The sequence below is a fragment of the Rhinatrema bivittatum genome, chromosome 6 (genome assembly GCF_901001135.1).
Source record: "Rhinatrema bivittatum chromosome 6, aRhiBiv1.1, whole genome shotgun sequence".
NCBI lineage: Eukaryota > Metazoa > Chordata > Amphibia > Gymnophiona > Rhinatrematidae > Rhinatrema > Rhinatrema bivittatum.
Window position 1 is genome coordinate 240,139,462 of NC_042620.1, and position 13,921 is coordinate 240,153,382.

General features: G+C 41.3%; 1 protein-coding gene across 2 annotated transcripts in view; it reads left to right on the top strand.

The window, feature by feature from the left end:
• The window catches only part of GPC4 (glypican 4), a 209,622-nt gene that overhangs the window by 119,827 nt on the left and 75,874 nt on the right, over positions 1–13,921 (top strand). The window lies entirely within an intron of this gene.

Below are 13,921 nucleotides of genomic sequence, written 5' to 3' on the forward strand. Positions count from 1 at the left end.
CTTTTTGCACTTGCCAAGCAAGACTACTGTGTCCAACTGATAATTTTATATTCTGCCTTTCGTAACGCTTCAAAGCAGGTTGCATTTAGGTGCTATAGGCATTTGTCTGTCCCCAGAAGGCTTACAATCTATACATTTTGTACCAGAAGCAATGAAGGGCTTGCTCAAGGTCACAAGAAGTGTCCATGGGATTTGAACCCTGACTTCCCTGGTTCATAGCCTGCTGCTCCAAACTCCTGCATCCAATCCTCCCTGTATTTCCACACTCAATTCCCTCCTCCAAACTGCTTTCACCTCTCTGCCCAGGCAGTGGCTGACTACTTCCTGCCAAGGTTCACAAAATTAGTCTCCAGTTCTCAGCCAGGTCACCTCTACTCCCCCCCACCCCCTTTCTCCTGCCATATAGCTAATAAACAGGGGAGATAAACTGTCCCCATGTGTTACTTCCTACTTCAGGGGGTAGGGAGAGGACTGAGCGCCACACCATGCAGGGCCAGAGGAACCACTAGGCGAGCTAGGCCTGTGCCTAGGGTGCCGAGACTTAGGGGGTGCCATGACAGGCGGCAGTTTTGAAAGGGCAAAAAGTGCCCTTTCAAAATTCTGCCAGCCCCCCCCTGGTGGTCCAGCGGAGGGACTGGGAGCGATCTGCAGCTTCCTGGGCCTCGGCTGCCACTAACCAAAACGACGCTGGTGGCTTTTAGCCCCTCCCATGTGACAGGGGCCAACCAATGGCACCGGTAGTCCCTGTCACATAGGGTGATCCGTCCCTGGTGGCCTTCAGCCCCTATCAGGGGATCAGGCTTCCCCCGGTGGGGCAATCCATCCCTGGCACCGGTGGCCTTCTTGGCCAAAGAGAAGGCTCTGCTGGCGTGCGGCCCGAAGAGAAACCTGCGAGGCCGCTTGTGTGTGTGTGTGTGAGAGAGAGACTGGTTGTGGTCCCTAAGGAAGAGGACCATGAGGACATCTTCAGCAGCTACTGCTTGAGAGGGTAAGTAATGGTGGCTTTTTAAGTTCATGTTTCTTGATTGACTACCATTTTAATTATTGGGTAGTATGTAATGTCTGCTGTTCTGAAATATTTTATTGGTGTTTTATTGGTGTTTCGTAAAGGTTTCAAAATTTGCTTGAGTCTTTAATTATTGGATATTCTATTCATCAGTAGTTTTGAAATTATTTTATTAGTATGATTTTACTATTATGATTAATGATAGATATATCTTGATTTTATTGATTGTTTCATGAGGAATGGTGATTTTTGTTTTTCCATTGTGCACTGTAGAGGCTGGTGTGATGCGTTTTACAGTTCTTGTCTGCACATTTCTATTTATACTTTGTGACTTTATTCTGTATTTGGTGAGGGTTTGTGTTCTGCATGCAAAGACTGAGATGAAGCATTCTTTTAGCATGAGGTTTCTCTGTAGGGATCTGTAGTAGCTTGGCCTGTTCTGTTTTCCTGATAGGAGGTGTATTGATATTTTAGATTCTGGTGTAATATTTGTGGTATTCTTTTTCATAGGTAGGGTTGTTATTCTTTGAGTGTTGGTAGATAGTACTGTGATACGGGAGGACCATGCCAAAACATCATAATGGGTATGAGGCCATATGAATTCCAATATGCAAAGTTTTCTTGTTGGCATCACAACAGTGCATGAAATTATCCCAACATGTATATTAATTTTACCTCAGAATGTAATTTTTCATGTAAAATGTTATAAATGCATAATTTAAAATTGTGTATGGGGCGGCACCAGGCTGTAAGGTTTGCTAGGGTGCCTAATACCCTTGCACCGGCCCTGGTGCCATGCAACCCTGAATCCTCCCTAACAAGTCATCTGGTGCAAAGCTGTCCCATGCACCCCTGTTTCCTGAAGCTGATGCGATTACATGATCCGCAGTATCAAAAACAGAGCTAATAAAATCTGCAGAGAACCGATCCCTTTATAAGCCTGCATATACATGTCACTAACCAGAGACTGCAAAGTCTCTCTACTATGCCTACCTGAAAAGCTGGCTGGCATGGATGCAACACACTCTTCTCCATAGGTAGGGACTTTGTGTTCAATTTATTTTTATTTTATTTTTCCCAAGAATTTCAGTGTTTATTAATGAATTAAAATGGGAGAAGAATTTGTGAAAAAGACCCCCCCCACACAGTGGCTTTGTTAAATTATATCGAGTCTGTGGAGGAAACTTATTTTTTCCACAAACTTTTCTCCCATTTTATAGTTTTTTATTATAAACTGATAAATTCCTGGGGAAAAAAAAAGCTGAAAACTAAGATCCCTCTAACAACTCCCAAGCTTTCGATACATTACTCTTGCCCTCCATCAGCTTCCTGAGAAAAGGCAGGCGTGAAGACTGATAATTCACCAAAACTCTGGGATTAGCCACCTTTATTTTTAAATCTTCTAAGTAGGTCCTTTTAGAACTTTCAAGAATGGACCGTGCAGTAAAGAGGGTTTAAGTGTGTGGACCGGCAAGGATTACGGTCTCGGGCCAAGCAGCTCTAAATAGTTTGATCCAGGGGGACAGGTCATAGCCTTAAACCTGTTCTGTCCCCTTCCCAGTAGCTTTCATCATAAGATGTAATGCAAAATCATTTGTGCCAACAGCCAAACTCTGGCAAAGGTTTCAGCAGTTGGTTCTGACGTCTATAAGAACTGAGTAAACGGTGAATGCCCTTAAATTAATGTTAAACCAGTGGATCTTTCAAAAAAGTCTGGTTTTTTTTGTTTGTGGAGAAAAATGAATGTACTGAAATTATGGGAATGAAAACTCCCCCCCCCTCCCCCTCTGGTATGTGTTCCCCTAACTCTGCTCACCCTGTAGAGGAAATAGCATTGTGGATAATGTCCACTGGCTGCTTGATTTTGGGAGACATTTGTTAACAAAGGATTGGAGGCTTATAACTGGGGAGAGTAAATCAAAATGTGGCTTTCTTTCTTTTTTTTTTTTTTTTCCCCTCTAGCCACATCTAACCCAATTTTAATAGCTATCAGCTTGCCAAAGAGCGGTTCAGCTGTAAGCTGTAAGCTGTGTTTTTGTGTTTGTTTTTTTCCCCCTAGTGCTTACGGTTTGCAGGAAGTGAACATCCATTCAAACTTAAGGAGACACTTTTTAGGCAGGAGGCTAGAAAAGGGTATTAAAATAGGATTGTTTGCATTAGAGGTGAAATCAAAACTTTGGTGTCCTGTTTCGTTTCTCCAGGTTCCTTTTATCTGTGGGGATCAAACTCTCTCTCTTTTTTTGGGTCCCCATTGCGGAGTGCGGAGCCAGCTGCAGGGCGGGGCAGGTTTCCCACATCTACCTTTTTCTCTAGAGGAACAAAGAACAGCACAAAAACAATAGGTGGTGAAAGATTTTCACTCTTAAGGTGTATGTTCTCTTTAGCGTTCTTCCCTTAAATGAAAGAATAACGTACAGAGCTGGGTGCTCTTTGTGGAAGGTTAGTGGCAGGTGTGGGGTTTTTTTTCTGTCCCTGGATGGCAGCTGAGTGGTGCAGGAGGTTTTGTGTTATGACAGATGGATTTACGTAGGCGTGCTGTCTGCAGTAGGAGAGGGCAAAAAAAAAAAAAAAGTTCTACAGTCTCTTTGTATGGGTTCCTAGGCTGAGGATTGTGTGTGGGGAGCCCAGCAGAAGAAATGGAGCCACAGGGACTGAATTTTGCAAGGAGGCTTACTTTTTCTTCCGTTGGAAATGGATATGTTTTGTTAGATGGCCAAGACAATAGCAGCAAATTAATACTGGGTCAATTCAACCCTCCCCTCCCACCCCTATTCACTCGAGTTAGAGAATTATCTTCCAAAAGTATAATTGGTGCCTCCGCAACTAAAAATAATCTTTCCCTAGTTCTATGTATCCCTGAATATACCCTCACTTGGATTCTTAGGCCTGGCCCCTGCTCTTCGGTGTGTACTACATGGTCCACTTCACCTCTGCATACCCTAAAAGGAATGAGCCTCATGTATACTGTAATATGCGCTAGCAACATCTGCAATTGGGCAGAGGAAGCGCTCGGGGCACACTCTTAGGGCAAGAAGCCAAAATCCCCTGTCCGCACTTTAGTCACTGCTCATCCTGATTATATGATCTGAAACACGTGGCCCAGCTCTATAGGAAACAATAGGGGAAAAGCAGCAGGAAGATGAACACACAAATCATCAGTTTAAAAAAAAAAAAAAAGCCTGGAACTCAGGAAGATACAACATATAGGGTAAATACACTTGCATATACAGGCTGCAATTATCTTAAGGCAACCCAAACTGGTCTGTCTCTGTACTTATTCTTAACTGCTCTCCTGTCCCTAAAAGGTACAGTTAGCAGTGTTTCAGAAGGAAAAGCTTAGTTCAAGCCATAATATTTGTAAAGTAGTGGATAGTTTTTCAGCTAGGTTAGAAGAAAAGGAAAGCTTCCTAATCAGGAGGTTGAAATGTTTAGAAACTTGGTGTTTTTGTTTGAGGAAGCCCTTGTGTAGGTGTTGCCCAAGACTGGGGGAGCTTTTTCCTATTTTAATCTGTTGTCTTGTAGTATGTTTTATTTGTTTTATTGCTATGTTTGTTGGCTGTAAGTTGCCTAGTAGAACTGTTAATGTAGGTGAGCTATAAACCTATTTTAATGATCACTCTTGTAGACTGCAGCTTGGTATCATCCGGGGATGCTCCTACCCTGGGCAGGAGTAAATGTATTTGGGATTCAGGGCTCTGTAAGGCAAATAAAGGCAAAAGCAAATCTCTTGGGGGCTGCTCTGTGGGCAGAGCAATTGATTGCATATCTTATTAAATACTTTCTGAAACTTTTCATGTAGCTCTCTGAACCCCTGGGAGCACCTATGTCAGCAGGAAACTCACAAGCTGCCTTGCACTTCCTGAGCAGCTGATGTACTTAACCTGCGGGAATTCCTGTGGATTAACGGCCTCATTTGCATGAAAGTTTCCTCACATGAAAATTAGCTGTGTAGAAAAATTTTGAGCAAACATGAGCTCTGGAGCCAGCTGAAAAAGAGAATTAGATCTCTCACTAAGGTGTTCTTTTTTTTTAAAGAAACTGGCATGCAAAGGTCCACCTTCCTGCATTTTATTTTTGTAGCAGAATTCTGAGATGAGCTGCCTTGCATGCTATTGCATCACAGCAGCTCATTAACCTACAATTGTAGGTTGCACTTTCATGTGTAGTAGACTACGTGCGGCCTATGTTTTGCTAACAGGGCTTTCGTGTGTTAAAACGAGAAGCCTGAAACGGCGTTTGTGCATATTCCAGTGCCTAAGCCTCTGAGTTCTGATTTCCCCTGTATTGAATGATATGGCAAACGACGCCTACACTTGCAAGCCATTCTGTATCTCAAAGAAAGCTACAAGAAAGGATTTGGGAAAGTGACCAGGGGCATCTTATGAAGAACAGTAAAAAGTTAGATCCCTGTGGGTTATTTTAACACATGTAAAATACTCCTAGTTTTACTCCAGAATGTTCAGATCTGGTCCTCTCGGGTTTCACCTTTTTTCACAGATGTTTGGGGTACTCATTATTTCTCTCCAGAGAAGTGAAGTATGTTAACCACTGAGTGAGGAGGAAGTCTGCCTTCTCCCTCTAGAGAGCCATAGTTTGTGTGAGCAGGAAAGCAAGATTTGCCATCCGTAAAAAGTGTTTGCGTTTTGACGGCGTAGCACAAGAGTCCTGTTGATCGATGATTTAATGAGCTTGGGTTGTTTGCAGCATGTCCATAAAACATGTTTTAACACTGCTGCAAAATGAGATTAATCCGCTTATGTACATTTTGCCTGAGCAGAACAAGGAAACTTCTGACGAGAGCCAAAGGTGTTTAATATATAATATCAAAGAGTCGGGCTTGGAAGGGAAAAAGCTACCCTCCATGTCTTTTTCTCAAGTTCTTGAGATGAATGCTAGGCACTTCATAATTTGGGAACCCACGAACAGCTTATTAATGAAGCCAAGAAATGCAAAAAGGACAAATACAAGTGTTTAAGTACTAGTGCACAAGTTATGTAGAAGAAATGGTGTGTTTGACATATTTTTTCTCTTTGAATTTTGATGAAAGGTACCATACACTTGTTTTTTGTAAGATATCTGTTTTGGTTTTTTTTTGCAATACATATGGTATTGTAGTTTTTATCAAAGAAATGTTAATTGTCAGCACTACCTGTTGTACAAGGTAGCTGTAGTACACTCTGTATCTTGCTTTTTTTCCCCCATTGTCTGTATAACTGCATGCATGTGGTCTTCTGTTTGTGTTTCACAGACTGCTTCTCCATGCTTCTGGTAGACCCAACAGTGGGTTCAGAAGACTTTCCTGGCCATGGTTGCTAGTTATGCTGCATAGAAGTTCTGATTTCATAATTTTATTGTACAATATTCAGTTCTGGCACTAGCCGGGTGACGTTATATTGGCCGGCAGTATCTCTAAGACAGCGTGAGACCTATATTGAAAACGACACTTATCCAGCTAAGTAGCATTGTAGAATATCTGGCTACGGTCATCGGGCACCACTTAGCTGGTTAAGGCAAGAGCAGGGAATGGGCAGATCAGGGAGGAGTCAAGTTGGCTGGATAAATTAACTGGCTAACTTGATACTCTGTTAGCTGACTGTTCCAACCAGAGTTGGCCAGATAAATCAAAAGGTTTTCCTAAAGATAGTTGGCTATACATAACTTTAAGATAGCCGGGTTTATTCAGCGGGGCAGCTGTGCCACTGATTATACAGCACTAGTTAGCAGGTTAAGTATAACTGGATAACTTGCAGAGCTGCACGGTGGCTGAATATGGACCCCTTTGTGCCTAATGTGTAATGTTCAATTGGCCCTTTAAATAAATCTATAATCAAATACATCAGCAAGACTAGGATTTGTTTCTTTTTGGTAATAGTGCCTTTTGTTTTGCCACTTAATCCAAGATTAATTCATTTTAACATGGCACATGTTTTGTGCTTGTTTAAAAGCCTGCCTTTGTAGAACGAGGCTGTTAGCTTTGCATATTAAAAATTAATATGTATTGAAATTTGTCATTTTCTTGAGTGGGACACTGACTGTCTTCATTGGAATCCTTTTTGTATGATGCTGTAGTAAGCTTCCAGTAATAGAAATGTACTAGTCACATTTTTAAGAACATAAGAAATTGCCATCCTCCAAGAACTTTTCCAAACCTTATTTAAACCCAGCTACACTAACTGCACTAACGTCCTCTGGCAATAAATTCTAGAGCTTAATTGTGCATTGAGTGAAATAATTTTCTCTTGATTAGTTTTAAATGTGCTACATGCTAACTTCATGGAGTGTCCCCTAGTCCTTGTATTATCCAAAAGAGTAAATAACTGATTTACATATACCCATTCTAGACCCCTCATTATTTAAAATACCTCTATCATATCCCCCCCCCCCCCCTCAGCCATCTCGTCTCCAAACTGAACATCCCTAATCTCTTTAGCCTTTAATCATAGGGAAGCTGTTCCATCCCCCCTTTTTTTTTTTGTTGAGATGCTAGAACCAGAATTGTACACAGTACTCAAGGTGCGGTCTCACATGGAGCGATACAGAGGCATTATGACACTTTCTGTATTATTGACCATTCCCTTCCTAATAATTCCTAACATTCTGTTTGCTTTTTTGACTGCCACAGCACACTTGCCTGTTTTGTGTAGGAGAGAACTAGGAATCTCCATTACGAAGGTCACGACTAGATGATGAAATACCTGTCAAACGTCCAGGAAGAACAGTGCCATGAACTGCAGTTATCTCTCTGAAAACAAGGAATTGATAAAAGTAATTTCATTGTCATAGCAGATTAGACCTGAGGTTCAAATAATATTCTATCTTTAATGCCTAATGATTCTTTAAACAGTTTTTCTAATTTCTTTGAAAACCAAATGCACACTTTTTTTTTTTCTGGAATATGTATATACAACCATAAACGTCAATAGTAGCTATGGTCATCTGTATGTGAGATGGTCCATATTTTTATTCAGTTGGGATGCTGAGGAGTAGACTCTCCAGTGATTGTTACATTTATTTATTTATTTATTTATTTATTTAAAGAATTTATATACCGGGGTTCCTGTATAGTATACATATCACCCCGGTTTACAAGGAACCAAAACTATCGCTAAGGAACCGTAACTATCGCTTCATTTAGCAGTTTACATTGAACATTTAGCGGTTTACATTGAACATAGTTAATTTGAGAAAACCTAAATAAACATAAATAAATAAGATTTCCTTTAATTTTCTGGTGAAGTAGAAGGGCAGACAGAAGTCTCAAGCTTGCCTTTTGGTAGCTTCTGTGAGGGGCCCGATGGTCCAATATGCTCAAGTTGGCACTGATCAAGATCCCTTGTTAGATCTGTGGGTTTCCCTGAGCTCTGGTGCAATAACTCCTCCCCTACACTGCCGATGATGCAATCTTTGTTTCTCCTATGTTGGAAACAGTCCAAAAGAGGAGAATCAGCGGGGAAGGGCTGATCAGGTTCTGCTGAAGAGAAAATCATAAGCTTGGATGTTCTCCAAAACTTTGTCCTACTGCTCAGGTTGCTGGCAAATCTATTCATGATGGTCCAAAAGCTGTGCTGGTGCTGCCTCCGGTGTCTCTGCGTGGGAGGTAACAGCACCCTCCTGGCTGCTGCAAAAGCTGTCATTGGAGTATGTTTAGGGAGTAGTTAGTAGGGCAAAGACTATATTAGTTAAGTCTATTTCTCAGTGATGTTCCTTTGCAAACACAGCTTCCAAGTTAGAAGAACTTGAAGATCTGAGGAAGTGGGTCAGTAGATATCTTCCTTGCAAGGAACTGGATTAGCACATATTAAAGAATCCCTAGCTTTACGTGGTAAGATGGACTCTGGAGAATTCATTGAGGGTGAAGAACTTGCACCTTAACTTCTTCAAAACCAGGCTGTTATCTCCCCAGGAATTCTCTAAGAATATCAAAGGGATGTTCTTTAAAAAAAAACCAAAAAAAAAAAAACTCAGCTAGTTGTGTAGAACTTCCTTTTTTCTTGAAGTTCCCATATAAGTGCCTGGTCAATATTAAAAAGAATAAATACATTTTCTTTGACTCTTCCCATTTGGAAGCTTTTCTAAAAATAATCTGTTGGGGAAAATATTTGCTTAGTGTTCGGATGCAGGGGATGGTTTATAGGAGTTCACGTGGAATGTGACATGACTTGTAATAGTTATTTTTAACTTTTTTTTTTCTTTACTTCCTTTTCTTGTCTACCCTCCAGTAATATGGACTAGTTGCAGTTGTACTGTGATTTTCTTTAGCTGGTAGCATTTCCTTATTTGTGTATTAGACTATGACTCTTAATTTTCTTTTCTGGATTGCATTTGGTAAAATTAAAAAAAAAAAATGCCATAAATGAAGAGAAACTAACATTTATCCACATTAGTCCATAATGATTCCTTAACTGTGTACATTCTTTGAAGAAACATGGATAAAATCAGACCACAATCAGTAATACTATAAGCGGTCACTATAGTGCATCTGCCTCCCTGTGTGCAATTCATATATCCCAGCTGATCAAACTATTGTTTCCCCCCAGTCTGCCCCTGGAAACATTTTTAAAAAAGGACACATGGCCCCAAAAAACAAAGCGAAAAAAATCCCTCTCTGATCTTGGAAGAATTCGGCCCACCCCTTCCACCTCTAGAGGTGGTCCCGCAAGCTGAAATGTTACTTTCAAACTAAAAGCAGAAAACTAATCAGTGATGCCCCACCACCCTGTAGACAAAAATAAGCCACTGGTAATCTAGTGGCCCACTCCCCTGGACTCTCATAAATTGAAGACTTCTAGTGGCCTGGAGTGCCCCTTGGGCATCAGGGTGGCCATCGCCTGGGATCTTGGGTCACCTAAGACACCAGGGATGTCTTCTCAAGGTATGGAGGGCTGGGCTGTGGGTTATTAGACTACCAGGCCCTTGTCTTACCTAAGGGGGTCATGGGGATGGGGAGCCATGACACCAGGAACTTAAGCTATGGGAGCAGTGGGGGAGGGGAGGAACTGGGGAGCTAGAACCAGGGGAGATGAGAATTTTGGAAAGGGGGTGGGGCATCACTGTTGGATTACTCTTAAAAATTTTTAAACATTTCAGCTTTTTGGGCTACCTCTAGAGGCAACTGGGATCTTCCAAGATCCCTAGGCAGGATTTTTTTCACTTTGGGAGGAGATTGTTTTTGGGCCACGTGGCTCTTCAATATGATAGCCCTGGGAGAAGACTGCTATCTTTTTTTCTTATTCTACAGCAATATTTTTAATGTGGTTTTTTTCCACGATACAAATGCTGCAAAACTGCGATATTTTCATGGGTAGGGGCAAATATTGCAGGACTATGCCCCCCAATGATATTTCGCTTCTCTTGTAGTAAAATATCATGACTTGATAAATGACCCCCTAAGTTTGTATCTGAGGCAGTGGATGGTGAATTGATTTGCTTGAGGTCACAAAGTAAGGTTTTTTTCATTTCTAATTATATTAAAATCAGCCCAGACAGGAAATGCCAGTTATGGGAGCTTGAGCAGAGGTTCATAGTGATGTTGGACAGAGGACATATTAGGTTTTTTTATCTCGATCTGGTCTTCCCTTGATCATTTCTCTTGTTACTCTTAAGAGTCTACAACTGTATATTAACCCACAAACCTCATGATTTTATTAATAAGGAATCACACTAGTGTGGTGGTATGTTAAAGTCACTGGTTGTTCTGGGCTGCTTTGAAGGCTGGGATCTGAACTTCAGCATACTTTAAACTTAAAGGAGTTAAATTCAAACCAGGCTTGAGGACTTTTTTAAAACCCTAATAACTTCATATGGTAAACATTAAAAAAGCTATTCTTTAATAAAGACCATTAGAATTTGGATTAGCCAATGGTATGTATTGAAACATGTTTCCTAGAGATTTGCTTATAATGTGGAAGCTGATAGAATACAGCCAACATTTCAAGAATTCCTGAAGTATTTTGTTTATATATTTAATCCAGACTGTAGTTTAAGCCATAGAAATATTGGTAGTGGGCTGTAAGGTTGAAAGCCATTCCTTCTGGTTGGCTTTTTCATTATGCAACCCTTATGTTGATAAAACCCAGATACTGGTCCCAAAAGCACATAATCAAGGATTTGACCCTACTTGCAACAGATCTCCAAAATAGGCTTCCCCCCACAGAAGCATCAGCTATCTTAAAGGCCCTTTTGCATGTATCACAAATACATAGCGCCTTAGATCCCTTGGCATACAGTACTGATAATCTCTACAGGCTGACAGCAGTAAACACGCTGGAAGCTAAGAGACTTCCAACCTTTTACTGACAGTTGATCAAATGGGTGAAAATGTTGTTTACTAGTCCGGGGGGAATTCTGCTCAGAAATCCCAGTTTCTGTGCAGAATTTGGAGCAGATCCCATCCTGCTAGCGGTGAACAGGAAGGAGGCCCCGGCACAGTGAAGACGAGAGGTGCAAGTCCCAGTATGTCACGAGGGAAGCAGGCTCAGATGTGGTTTGTGTGAGACAGAGGCTGTGTAGAGGTATGTGTTAAAGACTGCAAGTGTGTGTATGTGTGTGTGTGTGATAGGGAGTCTTTGTGAGGAGATTGTGAAGGAATGTGTGTGAGAGAGAGGGAGTGTTATGTGAGGAGATTGTGAAGGAATGTGTGTGTGAGAGAGGGAGGGTTATGTGAGGGAGCCTGTGTGAAACGGGGGGTGTGTATGCGAGAGAGAACCTGTGAGAGGGACAGAGGGAGCCTGTGAGGCAGTACTGAGAGGGGTCAAACTCTGGGAGTGAAAGGGGAGATAGTGGAGGGTGAAGGAGTTTGGGGTCCTGAGAAGGCAAAGTGAAAGGAGACTGGCCAGGGGAGCAGGGAGAGAGAGGGAGGAAGGGACATTCTTACAATGTACTTCAAGGAAACTTTTGCTCAAAATATTGAACTCTATATCTTTAATTTTCTGTATTATATTTTTAATGAATTACTTAAAGATTGTCATGTATATTGTGCTATTTTAACAAATATAAAGTTTGCAGAATTTTCAATTTTTTTTTGTGCAGAATTCCCCCAGGAGTAATTTACAGCAGTTTGGTGTTAAATTCAATTGAACATTTTGGAGAGAAAAAGAAACTTGTGACCTTGCTCTGTTACTAGAAGTCTTCAGAATTTGTAATAGCCAGTTCGTTGTTAGTTCAACTCAATCTCCCATCCAATTAGATTGAAAAAAAAGTGTAAGCCCTCTTCCACAGTTCTGAATAGATTCTTCCCATATTGGGAATAGTCAGTTATCTCATAGCCTTCAGTAGTCTTCAGTTCCAGTTAGATACAGATCGCTTTCCAAATGTCTTATCTTGGGACCACGTTGGAAACACTTACAAAAACTGATCTTCACAGCTTCTCGCTAGCAATGGATGGGAATCCATTCCTCCTTGATACAGCTACTCCTCCAGGGTCTTTCTAGGTGAGAGACCCATACACTTCTGTATCTGGACCCGAAGGTTCTCAGTCATTAAAGGCACAGACAGAAATCTTACCAAAAGGAAACGGAGGGGACAGGTGGAAAAAGCTTCCCTCTCAATAAGTCTCCAAACATCTGGGATCAAAATTAAGGAGAAGGCTCCCTGTGAAGAAGACCCTCTGAGTCCTTCTAGAAAAAAATAATCAAAAGTGGGGACTGCTCAAACTGGGCAGACCCACAGCAGGGAAACTGAACCAAGAGCTCAACTAAATCCAGCTAAAATCGCTAAAAGAAATCCATAACCTAAGGTGGTGCACGGGTTTTATGTACAGCTGGAGCACATCATATGCTACTCACTCATGGGGGAGTCTAAACTCCAACCTCTGCTCACTAATCTCCAAATCCTCCCCAACAAGTTAGTATAGTCCTGGTAAGGAAAACTAGACCTAGTTAAATATTTTTCTCTATTTGACTGTTCATAATCAGTCTGGAAATATATATATTGCAACTCACTATCTGTAGGATATTCTTAGATATTGTTTTCTTTATAGTTCACACCAGCAATTTTCTTGGCTTGGTTTTACTTCCTTTCAAACCCTCTTGAATGGAAGACAAGTTATAGCCAAGTTACTGCTCAAGGAAAGAGTCTAAATTCATTCTTGGATCTCTGCTTTTACATTTTTCATAAATGTGTAAAGTTTGTTCCTTTGGCAACAACTTAAAACAAAAATCTGAAAATGGGCTACATGGGGATTTTTTTGTGTGGTGGTGCAGCTTGAAAAGCCATTTGAGGCCAGTCCGGTGGCTCCGTGGTGAGACTGTACGGGGTTGGTCAGGACTGGGGATGAGGCGGAGGTGGTACTCACAGCCTCAAGGGGTGGGAGGGAGCTGGTTATTGTGTGGTGGTGGTGACACAGAGTGGCTGGATTTAGGATGCATGATTGCAGGGTTCCAGAAAGATCCTTGGGGCAGGGCCCCTGGCTATGGACTTGTCACTGTGATGACTGGACTAAAGATAGCTGGGAGGAAGTATAACATGGGGGAAAAAAATCCTCTGGTAAGTTTGTGAATGAAGATGCACAGAGTCAGATTCCAGTCTTGGTTGCGGTTGATCTGCCATGTCAAAAAGAGAACTTGAGTAGGTTCTTAAACTTTGCATTACATGCCTTTCAGCTACAAAATGTTTTGAGTCTTCCATTAGATTAAAGAATCTGGGAAGGCAAGTTTACAATTTTGATTTTTTTTTATTGTACTTTATTTCACAATGCAAACGAAAAGAATGATTTTGATTTTTTTTCCCTCTACGGGGTTACTGATCATTTTATGTTGCACACTGCAAAGCACCTTGGTTTGCCACTGACCATTTCATCTAGGGAGACCTATTGATGAATTATTCCCAAAGAAAACATTTGTGCACAACTCAAGTCAGACTTCTTGGCTTTCAAGGGATATCAATATGGAGAATAGGCTGGACAAACATTTCTTTGCA